Genomic DNA, 25216 nt, shown 5'->3' with positions numbered 1-25216 from the left:
CTACAGTAAGATTGAGCCTTATTTTTTTTTTTCAAATTTGCCAATAAATTTCATATTTATTTCCCAGAAAATGAAAGCCATGAACTTATTGTCTCACCGATAAGGAAAAATAATATTGAAGTGTCAGTATCGTATCTAAGTACATGCTTTATTCCATTCAAGTGAAGATTCAACACAGTTAAATAAAGCAGTTAAAATCCCCATAGAAACTAATGTTACACTGTTTACCACACTAGTCACTTTCATATAACTTCTGCATTCATTCCTAATTAGGACTGTAGAGGAATTAGACACATTACAGTTGGTATGATAATTTAAAAAAGCCACATGGTGTACTCCAACAATCAAACAAACCAAAGGTTGCAATGCTTCAATGATTAATAAGAAGTCATTCTCAACTATTCAGCATATTCAATCATTACCAAGAGACCCAATTAGCTCACTTGATTTTTTTTTGGTCTGTAAGAATACATGGAGAGCTTTGAACAATACTCAGCAATTAATATTATGGTATTGTTCCTGCTGAAAAGACAAACACAATTACATGTCTGCAATTGCAATTCAAGTTGTAGATCTGAAAAATACAATACCAAGGGGACAAGACTAATAACTTTCCCTTATCTAATTTATGCAAGGGTATTATTTTCAGTTCAGTTATTCGTCTTCATTACATGTCATAAATGACAAAACACAATTTGTAACAAGAAAGTAAAGGAAGTGTTTCTCTGCACATCTGCATCCACTGACATTTTGCAGCATGCAAATCAATGATGAACAGCTGGGTACAAGTCTTCATATCGCCATTGCTGACACAAGACATATTCCTGTCAGATTATAGGAATGTGGCAAGTGAAATCAGATAGAAAATTGCAGTTGAAATCATCTGTTTCTCAAACATAGCAAAAGAGTAATGATGCCAATTATCATTTGCAACAATGGTGAATTGTGTCCCATTGACACTACATACTGTGTCCTTGAAGTGAGAATGAATACCAAGATAATGCGTCTGAATCAGAGTGAACAATAATAGCTTGAGGCTGAAGCAAATATACTTTGCGAATAAACTGCTTACTATCCGATATGACTTTACTTGCAGGTTATTTGTCGGGAAGTGTTATTGCAGACCTAAAAGGAATACAATTCATTTTCAAGAAACTGTTTACAAAGCTGATTGAACTGAAATTAATTTCAAGAGGATTTCTTATTGAAAGTACTGCATCAGACAACAAATGTTAATCTCGTAATGTATTGAATTATTACCAATGCGCAAAACATTGTCATAGCAAGCTAAAGTGCTATAACATTTCTCCAGATACGTACGTCTCCAAATGGTTAATTATATGCCATGTCCACATAATTATGTGCAATCAGAATCCAGATTCCTTCCCAGAGGGCTGAAGGAAGAGAAACAAAGCAAAAATGGAAAGGAAGGAAGGAAAGGGAACCAAGGAAGGAATTGCCTCCAGCAAATTTCAAGTTCTGAGGATGTCCTAAAGTACTTTAAAGCCAAAAAGAATATTTAAACTGTATTCACCATTATAATGTTGGAAATGCAGCAGTTTGTGCACAGCAAACTCCCAAAAATAGCAATGTGACAATTACCAGACCTTTTATTTTGCTTGAGCGAGGGATATATATTTATTGGAAGAAGCATCTTACCGTTCTTCAAAATAGCACCATGGGAACATTTATATTCACTTGCAATGGTCGGCAAAACATCAGTTTAATGTCTCATTTGAAAGATGACATTTACGACACTCTCATAACACTCTATTGGGAGTGTCAGCCCACATTCTGAGTTTAACTATATGATGGTCACTATTAAATACAATGGGGGCCTCAGGGGAAAAAAATTCTTTACTCAGAGAAATTTGTTACTACATGGATTGTTTAAAGAAAATCACATTTAAGGACTAACTAATAAGCACTTGAGGAAGAAAGGACAAGATGGATATGCTGAATGGATTGTTCTTTGTATAGTTTTAAGTCTGCTTACTATTGATGCTCACTGTGCTCACTTGGTTAAGATGAGGAGTGTTCTCCAGAGAAAAGTAAACAAACTATTGAAAGTATTGAAGCACAGCTAGAGACATACAATCATAGAGATGTACAGCACAGAACAGACCCATCAGTCCAACTAGTCCATACCAATCAGATATCCTCAATAAATGCCATCATTTGCGCCTTTTCCCTCCAAACCCTTCCTATTCATATACCCATCCAGATGCATTTCAAATGTTGTAATTATACCAACCTTCACCACTTCCTCTGGCAGCTCATTCCATACATGCACCACCCTCTGTGTGAAAACATTGCCCCTTAGGTCTCTTTTAAACCTTTCTCCCTTACCTTAAATTATCCCTTCTAGTTTTTGACTCCCCATCTAGGGGAAAAGACTTTCCTATTTATCCTATCCATGTCCCTCATGATTTATTAACCTCCACAATGTCACCTCAGCCTCCGACGCTGTGAGGAAAGTAGCCCCAGCTTATTCAGCCACTCCCTATAGTTTAAACCCTCGAATAATGGCAATATCCTTGTAAATCTGTTCCAAACCCTTTCAAGTTTCACAACATCCTTGCTCTAATAGGGAGATCAGAATTGCATACAATATTCCAAAAGTCGTCTAACCAATGCCCCGTACAGTCACAATGTGTCGTCCCAACTCCAATACTCGTTGCACTGACTAATAAAGGCACGGGTACCAAATGCCTTCTTCACTTTTCCCATCTACCTGTGACTCCATTTTCAAGGAACTATGAACCTGCACTCCAAGGTCTCTTTGTTCAGCAACACTCTCTAGGATCTTACCACTAAGTGTATAAGTCCTATCCTGATTTTCCTTTCCAAAATGCAGCACCTCACATTTATTTAAATTAAATTCTATTTACCACTCCTCAGCCCATGGGTCCATCTGATCGAGATCCTGTTGTACTTTGAGGTAACCTTCTTCGCTGTCCATTTTACTTCAATTTTGATGTCATCTGCACACTTATGAATCATGTCTCCTATGTTCTCATCCAAATCATTGATATAAATGTCAAAAAGCAGTGAACCCAGCACCAATCCTTGTGGCAAATTGCTGGTCACATGCCTCCAATCTGAAAAACTACACTGCACCGCTACCATCTGTCTTTAACCTTCGAGTCAGTTCTGTATCCAAATAGCTAGCTCTCCCGTATTCCAAGTGATCTAACCTTGCTAACGCCTAATGGAAGTCCATATAGATCACATCCACTGCTCTGCCCTCATCAATCCTCTTTCTTACTTGTTCCAAAAACTCAATTAAGTTAGTCGGAGATGATTTCCCATTCAGAAAGCCATGTTGTCTAACCCTAATCAATCATTTGAAGCAGACTTTTAAGCTTGGTAAATAAAACCAGTTACACATGCAGAGCTAATGTTGCCTGGTCTGATGTATAAGGTTTAGATCACAAACTCAGTTAGATAAAATAGAGTAGGAGGAGGCTCGTGGAAGCTTAAACTGCAGAGAGGAATATGTCGGCTGAGCAATGTGCTGTTAGTTGAATACAGTTCAATTCTTTTTGCTCTGAGAAATGAATGTAAGTTGCCATTATCACTTTTATCCAATCTTAAATGCATGGTGGCAGAAATTGTGGCACCCATTGTTCCTCTATGTACCAAGGGTATTTTAATTCATTTTCAAATGAGGAATGCAAGTTAAACCTTGCTCTCTAATACAGCATTTCTCATAACATGATTGATGTAATGTGAAGTAAATTTAAGGAAGAAACAATTGATGTAGTTATGTCTTTAACTTACTGAGAGTACTGACTGTCACTCTACCTTCATCTCTGGCTGACATTCTATATTATTTTGTCAATGCTCTAACTCTCTCTTCCCCAAATTGCCTGGATAATTAATTAAATATCCCAGTCCTGTAGTTCATAAAATAGGTAAATCATTTGATCTGCAGTAACAACCTGATTAATTTTATATTACAATGGTGTTAGATTAAAAGATTGATTAATAGATCCTTATTTAGGTGTTTAATGTTGAATATGATATTTAGTATTTGGATGAACAGACCTAAAATATCATGACAATATCCGACATACCATTATTTCCTGACTCGGTGAAAACTCATGCAAATAAACCTGTTAACAATAAACAAGCATAGCAGTAACACTCAAAAGTCCTTATTCTTCAATCAACATCACTAAGACAAATTGTCTGGTCATTATTTCTTTGCTTGATGTGAATTGGCTGCTATACTTTCAACTTTTCAAGTATGGCTGCACTTCAAAAATACATAATTGTCTATGAAACACTTTATGTCCTGAAGCCCATGAAAATTGTGACACAAATGGACTTCTTTTTCTTTTAATATTGGGGCAGTGCAACATGCACTTTTTTGCAGTGTTTTCTTGTTTCAAGTGCAGTTCAAATCTCAAACTGTTTTCTGAAATCTCCATTTCTTAACTTATATAATGGCAGTTTATTGACTACTTCATCCATCATATATCAGTCAGGTAATATAACATTCTAGATGCAGTATTAAATCTAAGTAATTTGAAGAAGACAGTTCTAGAAACTTCTTTATACATCGGGTTTTGAGGTTGTGAATTCACTACCAAGCTCATTGTTTGCCAAACTAATGTCAACATTATTTTTGGATAGATTAGAAAAGGTAAACAAACAGATATAACAACAGTTAGGATAAATGTAATCTAGATGATGAAGGGTGAATGTTGAAAGGGCCTGGTTGAGCCAAAGGGTTGGTTGCTGAGTTACAGCTTTTATTGTTGCTAAGTTAGCCGTGCCATAAATGGCTTCCAAGGTAAGAGTTCCTGCACTCATCAATCATTCAAAATATGCATATTGTAGGATGTCCCCCAAATGTCTGTTGCTTTCAGATCCAAATCTGGGAAAGTTCAATCACAAATACAAGGTGATGTATTCAGAAAGAGAATGGTGCTCAATTATATCGCCATTTGATCAATAACTGGGGGAGGCAATGGCCTAGTGGTATTATCGGGAGACTATAATTCCAGAGGCCCAGGTTATTGAACCTGAGGATCCAGGTTCAATCAAAAAAATCTGGAATTAAGAGTCTAATCATGGTCATGAAACCATTGTCAGTTAATGGAAAAACCCATCTAGTTCACTAATGTCCTCTAGGGAAAGAAATTATCATCTTTACCTGATCTGGTGTACTTGTGACTCCAGACCCATAACAATGTGGTTGACTCCTAACTGCCCTTTGGGCAACTAGAGATGGGCAAAAAATGCTGGCTAAGCCAGTGACACTGTCATCCTATGTATGAATTAAAAAATGCAGCTTACATAATAAATAGTTGTATGACACCCTACCCGAAGGGTTGATCACATTAATGTCTAAGGGGACTGCTTCAGATCACAGAGTCTCTACTGTGCAGAAATAGGTCATTCAGCCCACCAAATCTGCATTAATCCTTTGCATTAACCCAGCCCTCGACCCCTCATAACCCCGCATTTCCCAAGGCTAATCCACCTAATTTGCACATCCCTGGACATTACAGGCAATTTAGTACATCCAATCTAACTAACCTAACAGATGTCTTTTTCTTGTAAGATGGTATATGCTTTCCCCATTAACTGACAGGTTTGTTATGTTTTTGGAGAGTTAAACCATCGTGTTTTATACTGTGACTGCTGGGAAACCAAACTCTCAGTATTTTTCTATTTTCTCTCTCTCTATCTCTCTCTCTCTCTCTCTCTCTCTAATGCTGAATCAATTTGCAAACATGCCCTCAGTCTGTAAAGATGCTGTTGTTTTTTTAACCTTGTCCCTTTTCCATACACCAGTGTATGCAGCCAGTCAGCTTCCCAAGCAATCATTATAACAGTCCTGCCTGCTTTCTTTATTATTAATACTGTTGATTAATCAAGTACTTTGTTTAAAACACAAATAAGGACCCTTTTTACTTTCATCAAAACTGATATTAAAAAGTCAATGATTCTTCAAAAGAGATTAACTAAGGCAATCATTTTAATATTATGCACCCCATTCCTTTCCTCTTCATCATCTGGCATTCCATGTTTTTCCTACTCCCTGTTTTCACACTAGTAACAGTTAGAATATTCTGGTAGATATATATTTGTCTGTCTATCCTTACCATTAACAATTATGGCTTTTCTCTCAGTCAGAGAGATCAACATCAGTATCCTTGTTTTCTTACACTCATGATGTGGGATACATTTGAATTTAATACATCCGCTCTTAACAGTTGAAATATATTTCTATTCCATTTACAGAGATGCAAGCCTGTCATTTATCTCTGGAGAACTGCTTTTGCCCTTGCTATTTGGATTTAGGCTTTCAGTTTATTTACAACTTTTTCTCTTGGGCTAGCTTATTCCTGGAGGTATTGATTAGGTTCTCGAAGTGCTAATATTTAACTTTACAGACGTACTCCATTAAAATCGCTTAAACGATAATCCATGCTCATTGCTCCAAGACCGAAAGTTCTCAGTTGAGAGGAAGGATCTATTTCGAGTGTACCTTTATGGCTCCTATAGGAGCTGACCTGCTTTTTCTTCCAGAGGGAAGAGGACCTAACACACGGTCAACTGCTGATGAATTTATTCTCATGTTCGAAAAATGGAGCAATTCCCTTGCTCCTCATCACAAAGTCAGAACAATAACTTGACATTTTCAAAGCACCCAATATAGCATGACATTTTTGGAATTATTGTGAAGCCTGACTCCAATGATATATCTGGAGGTTCATTGCTTGGGATCTGTGAATTCTTTGGATCATGAATAGCTCAACTTAAAATATAACATAACATATCATCTCACTGCAGCAAATACAGGGAAATCACATTTGACCTTGCTCTGTTATATTTCTCTTCAAAAACCACACCCTGGTTCAGGGAAGATCAGGATAATGATTGAACAGAAAATTGAAATCTTATATCGTTTAATTACTTCTCAATAATCATTTCAAGCCATGTTCAGTTACAAATATTTAGCTCCTATAATCATAGCCAAGCACCACTGAGGCAAAGTTTTTGAATTGTCCAGATAGTTGTTGAGTGTTTAATTGTACGCGATTAGGAGTTCTATAAATCAAGTAGCATACCTGCAGGACAAGAGTATAAAAAATGTGAACCTGAAGTTCAGAGCAGGCCAGAGAGGTAAATCTAGATTTTCAAGCTGCATTAACTTTATTTTGGAAATAGGAAAAGAAAGAAACAATAACTTCATTACAATCACAAAAAAAATCAAGTATTTCATAGCTATAAAATGGAAAAGAACTAAGAATGCTGAAAATCAGAAAATTTTGGAAACAATGTAAAACAGTAAGAGAGGGAAAGGTAAGAGTAACCATTCTGGAAATGTCCTTCTTCAGAAAATTCTTGTAGTTGAAATGATAAAGTAAGGAACTGGCAATCTGCTGTCATGGTCTATAATTTACCTTCAAAATCTATTAGAACTTAGAAAAGATTTGCATTTATAAAGCATCTTTCATGACTTCAGTGTGCACCAAAACATTTTATAGCTAATTAAATAGTTTTGAAATATAGCTTTGAATTGTACTCAGTATTGTATATAGGACATGTAACTGCCAGTGTTTGCACAGCAAGGTATCACAAACAGTGATAATGATGATAGACAGCTAATCATAATATTAGCTGAGGGAAAGCTAATTGTCAGAGCGTTGGAGAACTTCCATTCTCTTTTTAAATTCTTGCTGTGGAACTTTTACTGTCCAGCTGAGAGAAGGGACAAGCTATATTTTAATATCGCATGGAAAATCAAACTGGGCATCTCACTGAGTATGATTAATTTACGTCTGGAAATGTGAAATTAAGTTATATATCAGGAGTTGTTTCTCCATTGAAAGTGTAAGCTACTCGTGGAATGATCTGCTGGACAGGTTGGACAGAGTGAGGAAAACTTTATAATTGAAACAACAGTTAAGTGAATGAGGATCAGAAAGATAATTCTGTATGGATGAATTCTATAATAGTCTAATGTCCTTTCATTAGGTTGTCATTGTGGTTTATTGAAATACATGACCAATGCTGTGGTGCTAATTTCACTTTTGGGCCATGAGACCTGTAGCAAAATGTAGCAAATTATTTTGACATAATCAAATAATTGTTCATAATTGTCTAAAATCATCATATTGGCCAATGAAATTCTGATTTCATTCTGAGATCCAAGGCTGTCATTTTATTTCTTAACCAAACAGTGCACGCAAACTTTCACTGGAAATACTTTACAAGTCGGAATTATATTTTTCTGCAAATTGCAATGTAGATTTTTGCCTGAAGTCCAACGGTGAAAGTAGCAGGCACAATGGTTCAAATATTCTCCTTACTATCAATAATTTGATAAACAAGGCTCTGGTTCCAGGGAGGAAAATTAAAGCTTAAAAGAGAAATCAACTTTGTCAGACAATGAATAGGTGGCTTATGATCAGGGAGCTGATGGCCTTGTGATATTACTGCTGGACTGTTAACCCCAAGACCCAGGTAATGTTCTGGAGACCTGGGTTTGAATCCCACCACAACAGCTGGTGAAACTTGAACTCCATAACAACAAAAATCTAAAATTAAGATTATATTAATGAGCATTGTTGTAAAAAAAAAGCTTGTTTATTAATGCCCTTTAGGGAAGGAAAGCTGACCTACATGTGACTCCAGACCCCCAGCAGTGTGGTTGGCTTTTAACTACCTCCTGGGTGATGAAGGATGCATAATAAATGCTGGCCCAGCAGTAGTGCCCTGATCCCATGAGCGAATTAAACAAAATATTTATAATAATTATTTTATAACAACAGGACAGCATCATTTTCAGCCACGCAATGACCCCAGGGATGTTTACATAGTGAATAGGGTGTGTGTGCAATTATGCCTTTAGGATTCATGTATTACTAAAGTGAAAAAATATGTTTGGTTTATTGGTTTGAATAGTGTTTTAACAACATTTATTATAATAATATTAACTTTTAAAGAAAATGGTACTGTTTGTGAGATGTCTCCAATGTCTTGATTTATTTTTAGGTTGCCAAAGTAACAATATATAGATTGTGGATCATATTCTGAGGAAGTAGTGTAATAAAAGTTTCAGTTGAAATGTTATGAAATCAAAATGATAGAGTGAACCAATGGACACAGATATCTTTGATATGGCATTACTGCACACAACAGTAAGCCGAAGATCTGTGTTAGCATATCTCAACTGACAGTCACCAATTTCATCCTAAAACAGTTTGTCACAGTGTTCTGGTTCAGAGAAAAATTCTCAGCCAGCAGTATTGCCCCTGATTGTCTTCACGTGGTCGCTAAACAGAGGAACCTCGATTATCCGAAGGACACAGGCGGGGAGTATTTCGTTCAGCTAATCGAATTCCGGATAACATAGTTTAGCCAAGCATCGGGACCATGTGATCTTGCTGGATAATCCAATATTCATGTTAACGAATGCCGGTTAATCGAGCGTCCTCTATAATTGTTTGTGCAGGATTGGACAGTCGGCACTGGAACAACATCATTTTTCAGCTAGCAAAATTGAGTCCAATTTCAGGTCATAAATGTTTCTCTTTTTGTTAAATAGTGTAGCCTCATAGCATTAGGGACCCAGGTTCAATTCCTGTTTCAGTCTGTGTGAAGTTTGCACGTTTTCCCCCCCATCTGTGTGAATTTCCTCTGGGTGCTCTGGCTTCCTCCCATAATCCAAAGATGTGCAAGGCTGGTGAATTGGCCATGCTGAATTGTCCATAGTGATAAGTGCATTAGGCAGGGGTAAGGGGACTGGTCTGGGTGGGTTACTCTTCAGAGGGTTGGTGTGGACTTGTTGGGCCGAAGGGCCTGTTTCCATACTGTAGGGAATCTAGTCAATAGATTATGTATTTTGCTTTGGGTGTCCACACCAGCCTTGCCTCTTCTCTGTTTCTGCCAAAAGTATGAAATCCAGTCATCTTGGACTGAAAATATTCATGCTGTTTTTGTCTCTCTACAGATGTTGCTAGAACTGCTGAATTTCCCCAGGATTTTCTGTGGTTGTTTCAGATTTTCAGCACCTGCAGTATTTGGCCTTTGTATTACCTATGGGTATTGATTCTGCTCTTCCCATATTCCATGCAGGCAACTTGTCTACCCTGTTCCACTGCTACCTTTTTTCTTACATCAACATTCCTCTTGGCATATAATCTCTCCTGCCTCAACCTAATGCAGATCAGCACATTTGTACTTTCCTTCACAGGCAGCCTGACTTAAAAGCTGTTACATCTTGACGAGCTACCAAATGAGATCAACCAGAAACATTTCCCCCTTTTCTCCTGCCACAGATGTTGCCTGATTTTTCGCTTCCACCATTTGCAGCATTTTACTCAAGTTGAGCAAATGTTGATACAGGGTCTGACCACGCAGATTGCTATGAAATGCTGTCTGTAATGGCATGAGGAAAATGTAAGCATGAACAACTTTGGAAAAAGACAAAGAGGATGAACATTCCTTAAATTTCTCAGCATTAGTCTAAAGGAATCTCATTGTGCCTTTTTAATTTGTGTGGTTGCTTGCATCTCTTGAAAATTTCTAAACAATGGAATTTAATCTGAACTATCGGGTTTAGTAATGTTTTGAACTTCTGGATGTCATTGTGTATTGGAATGCAAAGCATTCTGGGCCTGTTGTCTTTCATTAATACTAGGATCACATTTCTCACTTGTAAGACTGAGCTAGCTATATTAATTTGTGCTATTTCACATGCTGTTTCTCCATGTTCAACTAGTGTTTTTCTTTCGTAATAATGCTAGAGTTCAGATCACAAAATTAATCATTGTCACTTTTAGTTTCAATGAGCAATATCCATAGTTAAAAATCAATTCTATAGAGAGCCATGAAAGTGCCTTAGACACACACTAAATCACACCTTCCCCCATGTCACATATAAAATCATTGTACTCATGTGGTCAAAAGTACAATAATCTGGATAATAACATGTCGATGTTGTGATTGTTTTCAAACTTTTGAGCCATGTTTGGAAAATTGAGGCCAAACATGTTTCGTTAATAACAGAAAGTGAGGTTTAATTTACTTGCATTTCACAATGGAATTGTATTGAAAAAGAATAAAGTCTTCTTTGGTTCTGAAAAAAATAATGTGAACCTTTTTCTTTGAGTAGCTGTGTGAGCCAGAGTGGGGGTGTCTTGACTAAAAAAGAATGATCAGGGTGAACATTATCAGGATTCTGGGAAACACTACCTGTTTCTCTTTGAAATTGTGCCATGGACTCTTTTAGACTCACCAGAGAGAACAGATGTGGCTTCAGTTTCGCATCTAATTCAATAAATGGCACATCCAGTAGTGTAATTGTCCCTTGGTACTGCATTGGAATTTTAATGCAGAACATTAATGCCCAAAGTTAAGAGTGCTACCACAGAATCAACATTAACAGTTTTACAATATGCAGGACTGGATGTGAGTATCAGACTTATAACTGCAGATGTAGTATTTAAAGGGCACAAATCATAAGTACCTGGTCACATTAAATTGCATAATTCTTTTGGTTGTTGTCTATCTCAATGATCATTGCAGGAGTTATGGTAAACTTCCATTTTGTTTATGACATTAGTCATTTATCCTCTTATTTTAATCAAGAAATATGGAAATAGTGTCTGTCCTTTGGATTGAAAGTAGATTTGAGATGAGCAGCAGCAATACTATAGTGTTATAGTAATATAGGTCAATTGTAAAGTGCATTTGAAAACTATTAGTTGTTGCTGAGCAATGACTTCTAAATTCTTTGAACTGTAGAGAGAGTTGCTAAAAGGTCAGATGTTTTCAAGGGCAGTAATGCTGGACTATGGCTCTTCATCATGGAGTCACAGAGGGCCATAGAGGTTTTACAGCATGGAAAGCGGCTCTTCAGCCCATCATATCCACACTGGTCATCAAATGTCTATCTAATTTAAACCTATATTCCAATATGTAGCACATAGCCTTGTATGCTGTTGGATTTCAGGTGTTCATCTAAATAGTTCTTAAATATCTTGAGTGTTCCTGCCTGTTCCAGTATTTCAGGCAGTGAGTTCTAGATTCCCATCACACTCTGGGTGTTTTTATTCCCTCAAATTCCCTTTCAAGCCTCTATTTCTTACCTTATAAATGTGTCCTTTTGTTATTGATACCCCTGCTAAGGGGAATGTTTTTCCTTTCGACACTGTCTGTACACTTCATACATTGTGTCACATCCTCTCTCAGCCTTCTCTGCTCTAAGGAAAACAACCCAACTTATCCAGAGTCTCTTTAAAGATGAGTCTCTCCAGCCCTAACTATATTGTGGTGAATCTCCTCTGCACCTCCCTAGTGCAGTCACATCTACTTGTAGTGCAGCAATGAGAACCATACTCCAACTGTAACTAAGAATCAATACAGCTTCATCATAACCACTTTACTCTCATGTTCAATGCCTTGACTAACAAAGGCAAGCATCCCATATGCCCCTTAACCACCTTACGTATGTGTCCTGCTACCTTCAAGGATGCATGGGCACACATACCAAGATCCCATCAATCTTCTAAATTCCTACTAATCAGAATGCATTCCTTTCCCTTGTTAGTCCTTCCAAAATGCATCACCTCACAGTTTTATGGATTAAATTTCACTTGGCACTGTTCAGTCCATCTGACCAGCCTGTTTATATCATTCCTCATCACTAGAAATGAAATCACCAATTTTGTGTTACCTACAAATGTAGGCTTATATTGATGTCTAGATAATTAATATACAAAAAAACAATAAGGAACCCAGCACTGAACATTGTGGTACACCACTGGACAGAAGCCTCCAGTTCCAAAAATAATCTTTGACCATTACCCCCTGTTTTGTGCTACTAAGCCAATTTTTGATCTTATTTCCCATAGGCTTTTAGCTTTTTAACCAGTTTCCCATGTGAGGCCTTATCAGAGGGTTTACTGAAGTTCATGTAGACTTCATTAGCACTATCCTGATCTACACACTTAGTCACCTTCTGGAAAAATTCAATAAATGTTTTTAGACATGGTCTCCCATTTGTAAAGCTATGCTAACTGTCTGTAGTTAATCCACGCCTCTCCAAATGGAGATTCATTCTGTCTTTCAGAATTATATCCAATAGTTCACCCTCCTATCGATGTTAGACTTGCAGGTCACAGACCATAGAACATGGAAACAGCCTTTAGTACAACTCAGCTGTGCTGATAAGGCATGCCAATCTGACCTAGTTCCACTTGCTAGCATTTCAACCAGATCCCTCGAAAGCCTTTTTATTTATATACCCATCTAGGCAACTTTTAAATGTTGTATTTGTACGCACCTTCACTACATCCTCTGGCAGCTCATTGTATACAGGTACCACCCTCTGCATGAAAAAATTACCCTTCAAACCTTTCCCCTCCCACCTTAAACCTATGCCCTTTTGTCGGGATTTCCCCAGCCTAGGAAAAAAGACTTTGGCTATTCACCTTATCCAAGACCCTCATAATTTTATAAACCTCTGTAAGGTCACCCTTCTGACACTCCAGGGAATCAAGGTCCAGCCTAATTTAGCATCTTCCTATAACTCAAACCCTCCAGTCTTACCAGGATCAATGTAAATGTTTTCTGCACCCTCTCAACACATATGGTATGTGCCACCTCTAGCCGTATATAGTACTGGGTAAGAGTTGTTTGAGGTGGCTCCCTGCAACCAATTCTCCATTGTCTTGGGCCTATCTAGTGATATATATATATATATATATATATATATATATATCGAGTCGACTTCAATTATATTGAGTTTGAACATATTCTAATGGAACAGGTTGAATATTCTTGCAGATTCTGTAAGATTCAACTTGAAATGTATTTGCATTTTTTAACAACTTTTCTGAATAAATTATATTGTTGGGGGAGAATAGAAATAGCAGATACACCACCTTAGAGTATCTGCAGAGCAGACACTGTTTTTAGTTAACAAGAAGGATGATTACATGACAACAATAAGTAGGATTGTATTTGGTCAGGAATAATTACTCGGACCTTAGAAAGCTTGAACTGATACATCAGGTTTCTCTTAAAGTGAGAATAGAATTCCTCATCTCCAACCAAAGTGAACAGATGAAACAGTAGAAAGGGTGGAACTGATGTAACATGAGCAGGAAGCAGAAGGATGTCAAATAAAACCCAGTTCTATACTCTTTCTGAATCTGTCAAAAATTTTAACACTACTGGAATCACAATAAAGAAGCCATGCTGGAGAACCAACCTCAACCTCTACCCATCCTTGCAGTATTCACTGCTCTAAATCTCTAATGTTCCCCAATGCAGTGTGATCTCAGGCTCAGGGATCTACCCAATGTATATAAGCTGCCCAATCATTATTGATCAAAGTGCTAGTGAAACCTCAGTCTAAATTTGATGACCAAATAATAGTTATAATGCACAGAAGCAATTTCACACAAAGGAAGATGCATAATTAAACACGGATATCCAAAGGTTGTTGGTTGAGGTATCCCACTACATGTGGGTTCTATAAATAAGGCATCTCACTGTCTACCTCATCACTGAAATGCACTGAGTGGTGAAAATTTGCTATACTTATACAGTGGGTACAATTCAAACTCTCAACAAGAAATCATGAAATCTAAGTGTCCTTTTAACCCTGTGATATTTTAATTAGTTATTCTATATTCCTGGCATTAAACACTAACCATTACAAGTGTGGAGTCTCATTTAATTTAAGTATATTGTTTAAAAATGAATAAAGTACAATTAGTAATTATTTTAAAGCTTTTCCTCAACCTAATCTTTCCCTCTTAATTTCTCCTTTTGTATTTTGAGTGTTTATTTTGAATTCATCTACTCTACATATTCATAATCCTTATGCTGTAAATTTCATAAACCTTCAATGCAGTTTGTTAAGGAGATCCACAGTTGCTTATCCATTCTCACAGATGCCAAATGTTCGGTTTGCACAAGCTGCAACTTGTAACATCATATTTTAAAAAGAGTAAGTCTGTCAAATCTTGTTATTTTCACTCCTACAACAAATTATCAGACTGAATCAGATTAAAATTTTCAGAATCTGATTTCCATTCCTTACCTGCCACCAATTAAAGATGAACAGCTTCCGCACACGCTATTTCAAACATTAAATCCTAAAGCCAATTGCTTGAAGCCAATAGGGGACTTGTTAGACCCAGTCAACTCAACAAAAAACAGCCTTCAACAATCAATAACTGAATGCTACACTGAACATTGTCAGAGCATGCTAGGTTCACTGAATGGTCATTTATAGTTAAATTGTAAAAGTCACTCTTTAATAAATATTGGGAATTTTTTTGTGAAATGTGATTGTTAATGTGAAATGCTGAAAGTACATTTGACCTCTGGCTATTTTTAATGATATTCTGCAAAACATGCTTAGCTACATTTGCAGTTTTTAGATGCCTTGTTTACATGAATAAAGCAGTCAATTATTAATAAATTTTGAAAATGACCAGTACTCTTTCATAAATTGTAGACAAATATATAAAATAAGATAAACAGAGGCAGTTTCTATCCAAATCCAGTTGACTACAGCCTAACTTGACCATGGTCATTTGTTCAATAAAAACTGAAAGAACTGCAGGTGCTGTAAATCAGGAACCAAAGCAGAAGTTGCTGGAAAAGCTTAACTGGGCTGGCAGCATCTTTAAGAGAAATCAGACTTAACGTTACAGGTTCGGTGACTCTTCCTCACAACAAGGGTCACCAGACCCACAATGTTAACTCCGATTTCCATTCTCATATGCTGCCAGGCATGCTGAGCTTTTCCAGCAACTTCTGGTTTGGTTTGTGATGATCATTTGCTCTCTTGTTTACAACTGAAAGATCAGAAAAAGTGATTTTAAGAATTTTCGCTCATAAGTTTATTTTGAAGTTAAATCATTGAGCAACAAAAATTTGCGAAAATAAGCAAAGATTTATTTTAATGCAATTTTAAACATGTTTGTTTATGGCAAACTTTAAGAGAATTTAAAATGCCATTTGTGTCCAAGTTGTGAACGTTTGGCTCAATTCAGAAAATGGCTGCATGAATGTGTGTAAATTTATCTTTTGCACATGATTATGTTGAAAAATTACTCTAGAGTTCAGTTTTTCATATTTCATAATTCAGTTAATGACATGGATATTAATTTGAGTTACACATTTAAGCTTTTGATGCTTCAGAACAGAGAGTTCATGAAAGATGCAAGCTTTAAAGCATTTCTGTTTCACGGTACTGGGGCTCTGCATAATCCAACTCCCTTTAGCACTACTTTCTGATGACTACAGTTTTGTTGCATGCCTTTCTAAAGTATATGTTTCCCTTCCAAATCATCTTGGATTATGATCAAATAGGACTTATGTCATTCTTATTCTATTAGTTCATCATGCTGTGCTGGGACAGAATGATTGAGATATTGTGAAAGGACCAGGCATACTCAAAACTATTGGAATGGTTTTAAAAAGTGTATAAAATCCAATATTTATGCTCAGTTTCAAGTAGTATGAAACATTTTGGATCAGTACCATTGCACCAGTTGCCCACTTGGAAAATAAATAACAATTCAAATTTTGTTTCCAAAATATGCATATTTTTATAATTCAATAACACAAAACGACTCTCAAAAAAAAACTATGGATGCTGGAATTCAGAAACAGAAATGCAAATTGCTGGAAAGCTCAGCAGATCTGGCAACATCTACCAAGAGAAAGCAAAGTTAATACTTCGAGTCCAATGAGCCTTCTTCAGAACAGATGGTTCTCAAGTTGTGCACAGACAACAGCAACTAACTGTACCCAATTAACAGTTTAAACAATTAAACACAACTCAGGTCAATAAAATTACCACTTGGATTCATAGCAGTTCTGTTTGTTTTCCCTTGATCTGTTACAAATGTGGGAATAATGTTTTCCTTCTTGTGTCTTAAGTCACCCTGAGGAATGGATTCTTAACATTTCTCAAGTTTTCTGGTTTATCTTAACCAGTCTTTCATTATGGTACAATTTTAGCTGTGTTCCAGTCCTCTGCCCCTCCTGTGAGCAGAATCTCTGCAGTCTCTCTCTCTGCGTCTCCCACAGCAACCTGATATATATCTCATCTGGGGCCTGGGATTTATCCACTTTCAAGTTTCTAAGACTACTAATACCTCTCCAATCTCAATGCCAATTATATCAAATCTATCAAACCTCAAAAGATATGTGGCAGCTTAATTCTCATCTGTTGAACCATAATAGTGACTTTTCCTTCTGAAATGTCAATTTTCAGAAGTTTTTTAAACTAATCAGCAAACATGACTTGATTAGATTTTATTTGATTTATTTATTGTCACATGGACTGGAGTAGGGTGAAAACTTTGTTTACAAGTAATACAGGCAGATCATTGTTAACAAGGGTATACAGATCAGAAAGACTTGGACAGAGGCATATAAGTTACACTGCACAGGGCATGAACTAGGTGAGAGCAACATTAGCAAGGTCAGCATTATTTGAGGTTAGAGATTCCATTCATCAGTCTAATAACAACCTGGAAGAAGCTGATCCTGAACCTGCTGGTGCATGTGTTCAAGCTTCTGTATCTTCTAACTGATGGAACGAGTTGTAAGGGATCATTACCGGGCTGCGATGGGTCCTTAATAAAGTTGACAGTCTTTCCGCAGCAGCAAGCCAAGTAAATGGAGTCCATGAATGGTAGGTTGTTTTTGTGATGGTCTGGGCTGTGTCCACTACCTCCTATAGTTTCTTATGGTCCTGGGCAGAGCATTTGCCATATCAGGCTGTTATACACCTGGACAGCTTGCTACAATTGGACATTATGCTAAAGTATGATACTATAGCATGGATAGCACTGCTGCCTCACAGCACCAGGGTCCTAGGTTCGATTCCAGCCTCGGGTATCTGTCTGTGTGAAGTTTGCATGTTCTCCCAGTGTCTGCGTGGGTTTCCTCTGGGTGGTCCGGTTTCCTCCCACAGTCCAAAGATGTGCAGGTTAGGTGAATTGGCCATGCTAAATTGCTCATAGTGTTAGGTGCATTAGTCAGAGGATCTGGGTGGGTTACTCTTCAGAGGGTCGGTGTGGACTGGTTGGGCTGAAGGGCCTGTTTCCACACTGTAGGGCATCGAATCTAAAAGAAAGGATACCCTGTTATAAAACTGAAGACTTATCTTAGTTTCCTGAACTTCCTGATGTCATGTACTAAAGCTTTCCAAATGAATGCTTGGATACGTTTTCCTTAATGTGTAAAGCTAAATCATTTTTCATAAAGCTATTATTATAAACTATTCATAGTTGTAAAAATGATTAATTTGCTTTCTTACCAATGGAATTTTGATATGTGTGTTATATTATTTAGTCAGGAAGACTTCAATGAAGTCTTCAATGTATCTGAAGACAGTAAAGTCCATTTGAAAACTAAATTTCTGTTTTAAACTAATTTAGAGCATGTAAATAGAAGAAGTTATCATTTCAGCTGCAAGACTGAGAGAGACTGTGTTTATTTGACCTTCTAAAGTTGAGTGAGAGAGAAGCTGCTCCCAAGCTTGTCAGCTTTGTCAAAGAATTATAACACTAGATGTAAGCTTTACATTAGAGCTGATCTTACAGACTTCATAGCAATTGGTAGAAATTAACATTCTCTCTGATCTTCCATAATCAGATTTGTAAGGAATATAAACTGCACAACAGAAGTTAAAAAGTTATGAGTGATAAGCAAGTATCTCATTTAATGGGAACTTTGCCAATTAAGTTAGGACTGAGACACGAGGCTTCCCAAAAGTAAATTAGGAGGTGTAGATCAAAAGGAGGAGAAATGAAAACCAGGCAGTGGATATTTGATGGATTGCCGAAACGGATAGATGAAAAAGAGCTCAGAGAACCTATGAAAGACCTCATAGCCGAAGCTCAGGAAACCAAAAGGCATCAGACTGGTTTGAGATGGATAGCAATGGAACCACAACCAAATAGGGTGGTGATGGAAAACCATGTTAAAACAAGCAAGTATCTGATTGTCAGGGAACAAGATGATACCAAAAAGGTTCGAGAAGGACAATTGTGTGTGCAGGTGGGTTATGGAAAGTAGACCAGAGAAGACAATTTCAACCAGATCCAAAAGGCGGAAGGGATCTGACTGGATTAATAGCATTGCAGCTGGTAAACTAACTAAGGACAGAGAGACCGAGACAAATATAGTTCCGCCGCAATGAAGTATGTGGTCTGGAAATCATTCATACGTTCAACACCCACCCCCAATAAACACTTCACCTAATCAGTATAAAGGGAAGAGGGAGGGACAGTACAGTGCATTGACCAAAAGAATATCATACAAACTTGGAAGCTTACACAACATCATCACACTCCTCAATGTTGGCTTCACTCCTTGCCTGCCAGTTACTATATTCTGTTGTGCAGTTTATATTCCTTACAAATCTGATTATGGAAGATCAGAGAGAATGTTAATTTCTACCAATTGCTATGAAGTCTGTAAGACCAGCTCTAATGTAAAGCTTACATCTAGTGTTATAATTCTTTGACAAAGCTTTTATTCCTGATGAAGGGCTTTTGCCCGAAATGTTGATTTTACTGCTCCTCGGATGCTGCCTGAACTGCTGTGCTCTTCCAGCACCACTAATCCAGAATGCCAGTTACTATAGGCCAGGCTTGTTTGATGCATATCCTACAACAAACACCCAAAATTGTCCAGATATTCAATATGCCCAACAACTACTTCATGGACTATGAGGAAGTAGAAGCAGTCCTTATCCCACATTTAAATGAGTAATTGGGAGAGAACTAGACATTGGATAGGTCAGACAGTCAAGTTAAACCATAGAGTCATAGAGATGTACAGCATGATAACAGACCCTTCGGTCCATCTCGTCCATGGCTGACCAGATATCCCAATCTAATCTGTTCCCATTTCCCAGCACTTGGCCCATATACTTCTAAATCCTTCCTATTCATACACCCATTTAGATGCCTTTTAAATGGTGTGATTGTACCAGGCTCCACCACTTTCTCCATACACACACCATCCTCTGCATGAAAATATTGCCCCTTAGGTCCTTTTCAATCTTTCCTCTCTCACCCTGAGCCTATTCCCCCTAGTTCTGGACTCCCCCACCCCAGAGAAAAGACGTTGTCTGTTTATCCCATCTATGCCCGTCATGATTTTACAAATCTCAATAAGGTCACCCCTCAGTCTCCGACGCTCCAGGAAAAACAGCCCCAGCCTACTCAGCCTCTCCCTATAGCTCAAATCCTCCAACCTTGGCAACATCCTTGTTAATCTTTTCTGAACTTTTCAAGTTTCACAACATCCTTCCGATAGGAAGGAGACCAGAAATGCATGCAATATTCCAAAAGTGGCCTAACAAATGTGTTGTATAGCCACAACATGACCTCCCAGCTCCTATACTAATAAGAAAAGGATGATCACCTTATTGTGATTGTATTATAGACTCCCTAAGAGTCAGCAGGAAATTGAGAAACAGATTAGTAAGGAGATCTCAGTTATCTATAAGAATAATAGTGATTATAGTAGGGGATTATATTTTCCAAACATAGACTGGGACTGCCATAGTGCTAAGGGTTTAGATGGAGCGAAATTTGTTAAGCGTGTACAAGAAAAGTTTTTGAGTCAGAATGTGGATGTACCTACAAGAGAAGGTGCAAAGCTTGACCTACTCTTGGGAAATAAGGCAGGGCAGGTGACTGAGGTGTCAGTGGAGGAGCATTTTGAGGCCAGCGACCATAATTCTGTTAGTTTTAAAAGAATGATGGGAAAGGATAGACGAGACCTAAAAGTTGAAATTCTAAATTGGAGGAAGGCTAATTTTGACAGTATTTTGAAATGCATAAAAGTGGATAAATCCCCAGGCCCTGATCAGGTGTACTCTAGAACTTTGTGGGAAGCGAGGGAAGTGATTGATGGGCCGCCTGCTGAGATATTTGTATCATCAGTAGTCAAAGTTGAGGTGCTGGAAGACTGGAGGGTGGCTAACATGGTGCCACTATTTCAGAAAGGTGGTAAGGAAACGCCAGGGAAGTATAGACCAGTGAGCCTGACATCGGTGGTGGCATGGTGTTGGAGGGAATCCTGAGGGACAGGATTTACATGTATCTGGAAAGGCAAGGACTGATTAGGGATAGTCAACATGGCTTTGTGCATGGGAGGTCATGTCTCCTGAACTTGATTGAGTTTTTTGTAACAAAGTGGATTGATGAGGCAGAGCAGTAGACGTGATCGTAAGGCATTTAACAAGGTTCCTCCTAGGAGAATGGTTAACAAGATTAGATCTTGTGGAATACAAGAAGAACTAACCATTTGGATGCAGAACTGGCTTGAAGGTAGAAAATAGATGGTGGTGGTGGATGGTTGATTTTCAGACTGGAGGCCTGTGACCAGTGGAGTGCCACAAGGATCGGTACTGGGTCTACTGCTTTTCATCATTTATATAACTGATTTGGATATGATATAGGAAATGTAGTTAGTAAGTTTGCAGATAACACCAAAATTGGAGATGTATTGGACAGCAAAAAAGGCTACCTCATATTACAATGGGATGTTGATCAATTGGTCAAGGGGATGAGGAGTGGAAGATGGAGTTTAATTTTGATATTGGCACAGAAACAGATCCTTCAGTCCAACCCGTCGATGCCAACCAGATATCCTAAATTAAGCTAGTCCCATTTGTCAGCACTTGGCCCACATCCCTCTAAACCGTTCCTATTCATAGACCCATCCAGATGCCTTTTAAATGTTATAATTGTATCAGCCTCCAACACTTCCTCTGGCAGCTCATTCCATATACGCACCACCCTCTGCGTGAAAACCAAAAGAATCTATGCATCTTGAAGAGGACATAGAACAGAAATTTCAGGAACAGAAATGTTAAAACAAAAAGATGAATGTTAAAACACTCCCCTATATCAGGATAATACCACATGTTATAAGAGTACAACTAGCATTGGTTCTGACTTGGGGAATAATGGCCAGTAGGTCTATTAGGAAAGAAAACAAACAGATCCTAGAAAGAAAACAACAAAAATTGCTGGTAACAGTGGCAATAGGTTCATTTGAAGGACCTTTATCCTTGCTGGCCCTGACCAAAATAGGGATTATTAAGGCAAAAATGAATTTAAAACTGTGAGGAATAAATCTAAATAAGGAGACTAGTCATTCTGACAGTTTAATAGCCACTTTACATTCCTACCTAGAATTAAATATTTACCTCATTATTCACACTATAATTCTTCCCATCCTTTTATAAGTGTTACAGCTTCCCATGGTTCTAGTTAACATAAAATGGCTGCCCATGGTTCTTATTTGACGTGAAAATAGCTGAAGAAGATTGTTAGCTGAAATAGTAATTTACACAGTCATAATTGAGGTCTTCATACTCATAGTAACCAGATAAGATTGTAATGTTTGGAATGAGACAGCTGGACATCATAGAATATGAGTTCCCTGATTGGGGCTGTTAAGCTGGTCCAATCAGAGAACTCTGGCTTATATAAAAGAATGAATGTTAGGGACATTGATCCCTGGATGCCTGACTCAGTGAGAGGCAGTGCTATTGTCAAAGGCTATTCATTTGTAAATAAGGGATGATTGGTAATGGAATGCTGGCCTCTGAAGGGTTATTCCAAAGATAATGAAGTGCCTTCGAGAAATCTCTCAATAGGGTCTTATTAAAAAGAAGCAAAATGTAGTCATTGTTTACACTGAGAAATTTTGGATAAGGGAAGCACTGATAGAAGGCCTTTGTGCAAGCTAATTTAAAGTTTGTTCTATAAAATAGGATAGAAGTGGAAAAGCTAGACTTACATTAGATCAGACCCTTTCAGTGACTGCAATCACATATATGCACACCTGTATATTCATATTTATGTAATAGCAGTTTTAATGTATTCAACATCAAGGGATTTAATTGAATTCCCACAGAATCAAAAACTGTCTTGATACCTTGAAAAGCCTTGGTAAAAGCCCTTGGTAACTAAAAGCCCTTGGTAACTAAAAGCCCTTTTACCAGCTGGCTTAAAGTTTGTTATTTATTAAAATTAGAAGAAAAATCTACAATAATTAAAACCCTTTAGGGTAATTGTCACTACATATTATATACACCTCTGTCAGGTTACTGCAGTTCTGAGTGCAAACAATAAACTGACATTGAGGAATTTAACTTAATTCCTATGGACAGACAGCCTTGGGCAATAGGGGGAAGCCCCATCCTGCTAACTGGGAGGATTGATTAAGAGATGCAGAAGTCAGCATTACTAGAATGTGGTTGAATAAGTTCAAGGTTAGGTGATAAGGATGTTTAGTAAACATAGTGAGATCATGGGAAGACCTGGAGTTGTCCAATATTGACCATGCAGTCACACGATTAAGCTGATAGGATGTACATGTAATAGGATGGGTTTGTAATAGTCAACAGTGGACTGAAAACAAATATATAGAAGTTTATATGTTTCCGTTGTTCAAGGAAGAAACTTCTGGGCACCTAGAGGCTTCCTTCTATCGGTGTAACTTCAATAAACTCTTTAATACTGAAAGTGGAGTCTGGGTATTAGAGATGGAAATTTGTCACGTGAGAAAAGTATCTGGCAACTGCAGATGTACTGAGATTAAACTAACAGATGCCAATTCCTATACAGTTTGGAGATGAACTTGAGGTGAGACTCCAACAGGAAATCAAGGGACTACAACTTGGGCTAAATCTCAAAGCTCCGAGTTTTTTGTCTCTTGAACATTTGCTAAAAAATGTCCTTAGAAGTTATGGTTTCTTCTGCTTATGCATTGTAAAAATACTTTGTTTTGTCCAAATGCAATTTTAATGGCAATGGGTTTTTGGGGAGCTTATGTCCTTGGTCAAGATCAAGAGCTTCACTGCATTCGCTGCACATGATGTGGCCTCCTCTACATTGGGGAGACAGGCCCATCGTGGGCGGCACGGTGGCACAGTGGTTAGCACTGCTGCCTCACAGCGCCAGAGACCCGGGTTCAATTCCCGCCTCAGGCGACTGACTGTGTGGAGTTTGCACGTTCTCCCCGTGTCTGCGTGGGTTTCCTCCGGGTGCTCCGGTTTCCTCCCACAGTCCAAAGATGCGCTGGGTCAGGTGAATGTGCCATACTAAATTGCCCGTAGCGTTAGGTAAGGGGTAAATGTAGGGGTATGGGTGGGTTTCGCTTCGGCGGGTCGGTGTGGACTTGTTGGGCCGAAGGGCCTGTTTCCACACTGAAATCTAATCTAAAAATCTAATCTAAAATCTAATGTAGGCCGCCTTCAGAGAACACCTCTGGGATACCCACACCAACCAACCCAACCGCCCTGTGGCTGAACACTTTAACTCCCCCTCCCATTCTGCCAAGGACATGCACAAGGGATGAATGCAGATTTCTCCAGCTTCCTCATTTCCCCTTCCCCCACCTTATCTCAGTCCCAACCCTTTACTCAGCACCACCTTCTTGACCTGCAATTTTCTTCCTGACCTCTCTGCCCCCACCCCCTCTCCGGCCTATCACCCTCACCTTAACCTTCTTGCACTTATTGCATTCCCAACGCCTCTCCCCCAAATCCCTCCTCCCTACCTTTTATCTTAGCCTGCTTGGCACACCATCCTCATTCCTGAAGAAGGGCTTATGCCTGAAACGTCGATTCTCCTGCTCCTTGAATGCTGGCTGACCTGCTGTGCTTTTCCAGCAACACATGTTTCAACTCAAGATCAAGAGTCTAATGATAACTTTACCTTTCATTAAATGTCCTTCAATCTATTTAAATGAAAGTCTTAGCATGGAACCATCTCCCAGTAGTATCTGTAGCCATTCAATCTCGAAGGTAGAGACTATTACATATACAGCATTTGACACTTTCCATGACATTCATGGGCTATCAGAGACATTATACTCTGTTTGACTCAACAGACCAACCTATGTCTGCTTGGTCTTAAGGTGGCCCAATCACTCTAGAAAAACTTTAATCAATCCAATGTCCATTCCATGACAGGGTTAGAACCACTTTTTAAATCACGTCTGTTTCGCCACTTTTTTTGGCCTCCAATACATCTTAGAGAAGCATTTGCTATTCTACTTCTAATTGTTCAATGTGACAACTGACTCTGTTGCCATGAACTGGCACAGCCACATATCTTGAATACTGACAGGACTTCCATTCCACAATTTAAAACCAAACCCATAGTCAACCAATGGACATAAA

Source organism: Chiloscyllium plagiosum, unplaced genomic scaffold (genome assembly GCF_037043375.1).
Source record: "Chiloscyllium plagiosum isolate Xiang-an unplaced genomic scaffold, Cpla_swu_hap1 HiC_scaffold_6, whole genome shotgun sequence".
Classification (NCBI taxonomy): Eukaryota; Metazoa; Chordata; class Chondrichthyes; order Orectolobiformes; family Hemiscylliidae; genus Chiloscyllium; species Chiloscyllium plagiosum.
Note: the sequence above shows the minus strand (reverse complement) of the source record.